Source organism: Octopus bimaculoides, chromosome 9, assembly GCF_001194135.2.
Source record: "Octopus bimaculoides isolate UCB-OBI-ISO-001 chromosome 9, ASM119413v2, whole genome shotgun sequence".
In the NCBI taxonomy this organism is placed as follows: domain Eukaryota; kingdom Metazoa; phylum Mollusca; class Cephalopoda; order Octopoda; family Octopodidae; genus Octopus; species Octopus bimaculoides.
The window spans coordinates 31551112-31557995 of NC_068989.1; the positions used below are offsets into that span (position 1 = coordinate 31551112).

The following is a 6884-nucleotide window of genomic DNA, read 5'->3' on the forward strand; positions in this document are numbered from 1 at the left end:
GCAACAGCTATTGAGAACACCAGATGCATTTGGGCATTGTCAATGACATATACTTGCAACCAGCCACTTGTCTAGATGAGATTTGTCACCTCTTATATAGGAAACAATGACTAATACATTCACTGCCATTGCAAATAGCCGCCGGGCTGAATAAAAATCCAGTGTATTCAATCAAAAGTAGTGTTAAATTACAATAGCCATCTTTGCATCATGGAATGTATACACACTCTTGATAAGCAAGTTACTGTGGTTTTCATCCAAGATAAAATCTCTAATAGACATGCTGTGCAACTGGTGAGAACACCAATTCCATTTCAGTCTTTTGGGGCCCTCGTCAATGATATGTGCTTGCAGCTAGACATATACCTAGAAGAGATTTGTCACCTCTGATATGGGGTCTCAGCAAGTTCACATAATTGACTAGGCCTAAATATACTGAAATATAGCTGGCATTCTCACTAGCTGTTGATGAGATAATTTTTTGATTCCTTTTGATATATAATGCTTTTTAAACACAGCACATCCACATTTTTTTCAGACAAAAACTGCAGTAACTTTCCTGTACAAAGGAGTATAAACATTAAGTATGATATGTAGATGGCTATTTTAATGTAATATTGCCTCAATTCCATACATTGGATATTTTTCACCATGGCAGCTATTCATAATTTTAAAAATACATACATACATAAATTGCATGTGTATTTCATCGTTTGTGTGTGTGTGAATGTTTGCAAGTATTTACTCAAATGTAACATAAACAAATATATTTCTGAACAACGATTTCATTTAATCAACTTGTTGGTTTCTTCTGTATACCAGCAGATTGAGAAGAAAAGTTACATTCTTTGTTTACTTTACGCATAGGCAAACATAGATCAGTCTCTATACACATCTAGTATATGTTGTTAGTGAGCACCGTTAGCAATTTCTATAAAAAAGAATAAGGCCATGCATATGTGTGTGTGTTTATATATATACATATATGTGTGTGTGTGTATGTGTGTATATATATATATATATATATATATATATATAATTTAATGAATACAGGAGTTACATATGAGCAACTTATTATGCTCAGGATAGCATAGTAATATGAGCAACTTACTATGCTCAGGATAGCATAGTAAGCACACAGGCTTGTATAACACACAATGCATGATCCAGCAATTGTTCAGGCTCAAATGACATGGCTACACCATAAGAAAATGTGAGAAAAGAACCAAGAAAACATTACAAGACAAAACAAGAACAAAATATTAAAAGACATGAGGGAAATAAAGAATATCGTTAATCTTGTGTGTATACATCTAAATAGACTTATTATTTGAGTCTCAACAATTGTCAGATTGCACATTGTACACTATATAAGCCTGTCTAATTTCTTCACTATCCAAGCATGAAACTTGAAGTAGCTTAAGTATAACTTCTGCATTCATTAAATGACATTCATCTCCCAGTGTAATGAGTATTTTTTTTACTGAATATATCAACAAGTGAACGATATACCATTTATGTGTGTGTGTGTGTATATATATATATATATATATATATATATATACACACACACACACACACACACACACACACACACACACACATATATATATATATATATATATATATATATATATATACATACACATATACACATGCACATACACACACACATAAACATATATATATATAAAGAGAGAGGGAGAAACATAAGTATACAGATATGTCAACATCTTTTATAATATAAATATATATATATATATATATAAATATATACATATACATACATGCACACACACACATATATACATACATGTGGTTTTTTAATGCATGAATAATTTCAGTATACATCCTTATTTACTTTCTTTATTGTCCTTCCTCTCTCTCTTTCTTGCTCTCTATGCACTGTACCCCGCTGCCCCAATCTTACAGCAACATGTCTGATACCAATCACTATATTCATATTAATCATTAACCCATAAACAGAAATCTCAATATATAAATACAGTAAAATGATCTCCCACACCCAATCACATATTCATACATTGATTGTTATAGAATATAAATAATGTTAAAAAATATTTTTAACAAACTGAAATTACCCCAATTGTTTAAAAAATTAATTCCATGGACTGATGTTTTTGTAGATGAATAACAATGAATTATGGTGATGATAACAATAAAGACAGACGATAATGATGACGTGATAGAAACAAAACATTGTTCAGATAACATGTGAGATGTGAATTCAAATGTTCTAAGCAGAGCCCTTCTTAGGGAAAACAATGAGAAGCTAGTTGGAAGGCTATATTTAGCCCCTTTGCAGCAACACACATTAATGTCCCAAATGTTAGAATACACTTCTCATAGTACATATTCTTATTCAATTTTGTGAACTTGTTTAACTTTTTGCTGATGCCAACCATTACTAGTAATGTTCTCTTTTTCCAAGAACAAACAACATTACTCTTTAGTTTGCAAAATTGATAGCTAATCCCCTGCAACTGATGATTGATTAGGCATTAGTAGTTATGGCAACTACATGCCCATTGTTCTACAGAAATGCATTGTTGAAGAATGTAAGAAGAAATTCATATAACAGTCTTAAAAAACAACTAACAAAATAAAATAAAAGAAAAGAAACAACAGAGTCTGGGATATTTTAGGGCCTTCTTCATTATATCATCTTTTATCTGGTGACGCAGATGCTAGTCTCCTGAACTTGATGCTGTTTCCTTTCCACCAGAAAACTCACAGAGAAGTGAATCTAGAAAGCAGAATTATCATGTGAGAATGTGGGGAATACTGAAAGCCAAAAGTTTCTGGATTGGAATGTTTCAATTCTTGGAGATTTGTAGCCTCAAGGTGACAGCCAGGCCTGTAATGAAAGATAAAATAAATTTGAAAATACATTATTCAAAATATTTATGACAAGCTGCACTAATTGTTACAAAATAAAGAAAAACAACATAAGCAATCAGCTCCAGAACTGTGGTTATCGACAATAGAATCTATTACATATATAATAAGGACGAAATTTGTCAGTCAGTCAATTTCTCATATTTATGCTCACATGTACAATAGTTATTCAAACATCAGGTAAAATCCCTTATGATAGTCATTCCAACTGTGATTAAACCTTGAGAGTGATGGGCTCTTCAAGACTTACATATCCCAAACTTTCTGTACATCATGACCATTTGTATCTTGAGGTGAGTGAATTGGGTGTTGTAGCACCAGGGCCCAGAAAGATTACAAGTCTTTTATCATATTTTAATTATACATTGATGAGAGTAGGGCCCATATTATCAGTAAAGCAAATGGACTTGGAAACATGTATACAATATATATATTGCCCAGGTAACTGATCTAGTAGGAATTTATATTTTATTCTGCATAAACAAAGAATTTCAAAAAATTGCGGGAGGCTTATACAGGGGTGACACACTATTCGCCTGGGAAATGGAAAGACAAAGGAAAACATTATTCAAATTCTTCAAAGGCATGGGACTTTCCATTTCAATAGAGGAGGAGCATGACACAGTCAACTCCTTAGATGTTGCACTAGACCTAAGTACTAGCCTATTCAAACCATACCATAAACCTAATAAAAACCTTAAATACATTCACTATAATAGCAATCACCCCAAGTGATTAACCCTATTTATAGTCTTAAACATTTCCACCCACAAATCAAGACTGTCAGCTAATGAGGAGATATTTAAGCAAAATGAGAATTATTATAACAAAGTGTTGGAGGAGGTAGGATACAAAGAAAAATTAGTGTATAGCCTAGGAAACGAAATCAAAATAGATATATATATATATAATAAGGTTACCTGTCAGACACCAAAATACACAAAAATATAACCATAAAAACCTAGTAAAACCCTACAAGAAGATAGAGGAACCAAAAAAAAAAAAAAGACAGGAATGAATACATAGGATACAATCAAAGAATAAACAGCTTGAATGGTAATAAAAAAGATTCGAACACAGGTGAATCTCTTGTGAAACTACCAAGTGAAAATAACAGTAGAAACCATAGAATGCTCCGTATTAGAAATGTAGCAAACCACCCCAGATGCACATATATACAAAACACAACAATGAAATACAATAATGCCCTACACACCCAAACAACCACCACAGAAATAAGAAAGGCCCTAACACTAACAACCACATAATACTTAATAATATCAAAACTAATAGTAATTCCAGGACTACTCTGTGGTATAATGCTACATTTGGGAAACAAATACTGTCCAGTATTCTGAAGCAGTTTTGCACCATGATCGAGAAACACTTTCCCAAGAATATTCAATATGCACAATGTCCGACTCACTTTTCCACTAGTTATAACCCATCACACAATGCGAGAAGACTTTTCCACTAGTCATAACCTATCACACAATGCGAGGACCAGTGAAAGTAGTAGACAACACAAGAAATATGAATCTATCAATGAAAATATTGATAATATGAATCTGAATGAAAAGGTAGAAACAGTTAAGAACAAAAGGGATCAGAACAATAACACCAAAATAACACACACTGTAATGAGGGCGGGTAATAATCTAAGAATCAGCAGTCAAAAGGAAACAACCCTAATACAAACTGATACCTCGACTAGACAGGGAGTGTGAACCACTAGAAATAACAGCACACAATCACCTATGCATAGAAAGCTTAGAAAAAATACTTCACCGATAGAAACAAGGATAGCACAGACATCTAGCAAGAGCCATGACACAATAAATAATAGAAACATGGAATTAGGTCACTGTAATTGTGCCAGAGATGCAGTATGCCCATTAGACTCAAGATGTTTGATGAAGAACTAAGTCTATAGATGCAGAATCAATTCTGAGGGAAGGACATAATATATGGTTCAGCTTTTTTAATTCCAAGAGAAGGCTAGCCAATCACTTAAACTCATATAGGAATAGAAATAAGATGAATCATATGAGCCTAAGCAAACTAATCTGCTCAACTACAGACAGGAACCATAGCTATAATATGGAGTGAGAAATAACCTGTACAGCTAAACTATACTGGGTAGGGAAAAATAGATGTGAGTCATGTATAGAAGAATTATACCAAAATATTTGCATAAAAAGAAACAAATTTACTTAATACCAGATTTGAACAGGCCTTAAGATGCTTACGTAAACATAGCAAAACATTGAAGAAATTTCAAAAAAAATTCTAGATAATCCAATGCTCCATCCACAGCTGAGTGTGAAAGGATGGATAGAAGAACATATCCTAAACTCAAAAAAATTCATGGCCTTCCTTAACAAATTTAGCATATATTCTATTCGAAGTATACTGCAAAACATAAACAGCACCAAACACTACACTTGAAAAGAAGGCTACAGCATACCCAACTACTACAAAACACTGATCAGACAACAACTGGTGTGAATCTGAGGTCAACCGCGCAAGCCTACAAACAGATCAGATTTCAGTTTCAACCTCCACCCGAACCCTAACTAACAAATAACTCCATTTGTTTGAAACTAGCCAAATGGACAGACCCTGAAGAAGCTGCACCAAAACAAACTGTGCCAGGTTGCATCTGCAAGTGCCTGTAATCAGTGCAATGAAAACATGTGTAAGTCATAAAGTCCATAAAATTATGCTATATAAAATTGTAAAATAAGAGGAAATAAACTCTGAGGGTGAATAAGTCTCCATGTTCTATATCATTATAATTATTGCCATTATACACTCCAGACAATATTACTGTCCAGTGAAGTGAATAATTACCCACCAGAGGAATTTACAGTGTGAATGACAACTAATAGTAATTATAGACATTAAATACTAATCAATGTGGTAAGCTGTAACCTGGAACATAACTGAGAGCCACCACGGTATTCACCCAGATGATAATCCCTCCAAACTCACACATACACACAAACATAATAAAAAGTAATGTATATTTTACGTCCAATTTATAGAACTTTTTCTGTTATTTCATACAGCTGACAAAGGGTTGGACTATATCCGAGTAAGTAATACTCATTGAAATTTATTTCTATTTTTCCAAATATAATGATGCATTTTAACTTGATACCTCCACTACCCACACAGCGATCATAAACACACGTGTTACCTCAACATCAGACCATCTCCGAACCCAAACAGCATGTACAAAAAAATTACAAACAGATTAAATAACACCGGTATTATTCCACCCAAAAATAACAACCGAGAAGTGCTTGTTACACAAAAAGTACGAAGATCTGAACGTGCAAAACAATCTGACAACAGAAATGAACGAACCGGTACCCTACGAAAACGACAACCATCAAAATAAAGGGCCGGACATTGTTCCTCATGTCCCGCAAACAAAACTAAAACAGCATAAATGGACACGTGAGGAATACATTTCGATCCTACACGCTTATTTCACAGCAGTGCTCTACCCAAAAAACGAAAACGCAACAACACATACATATAAAATATGGAAGAAAAATAATGTAAACAAAGACCTCGATAAAACAATGAGCCCTAACAAACTAGCTAACATATGAAGATATATTCTAAAAGCAAAAAAAAATATCAGAAATATAAATAGAACAATTGAAAGGAAAAATACATCAGGAAAATCTAGATAGTAGTCACACAGCAATGCCAAATAATAATATAAACACTGAGATAGTAAAACACGAGGACAAACGTAAAATTTCCGGCAAAAACGAAGTAAACAAAAAACAACAAACCCAGACCGTAGAGATGTATAATAATGTACAAAAAGCACCAATCCAGAACACTACAGACAAACATATGAATGAAAAGGAAGGCAAAACAATATAAAGCCTGGAAATAACGAAGGGAAACCTAATAATTACGATACTATGAAAATGAAAATAACC

General features: G+C 33.4%; 1 protein-coding gene across 1 annotated transcript in view; it reads right to left on the reverse strand.

The window, feature by feature from the left end:
• Positions 1–769: 769 nt before the first annotated feature.
• The window catches only part of LOC106872513 (golgin subfamily A member 4), a 254301-nt gene continuing 248186 nt past the window's right edge, over positions 770–6884 (reverse strand). The window contains exon 23 of the mRNA XM_014919531.2: positions 770–2878. The gene's annotated coding sequence lies outside the window, so the exon portion shown is untranslated. The remainder of the gene's footprint in view (positions 2879–6884) is intronic.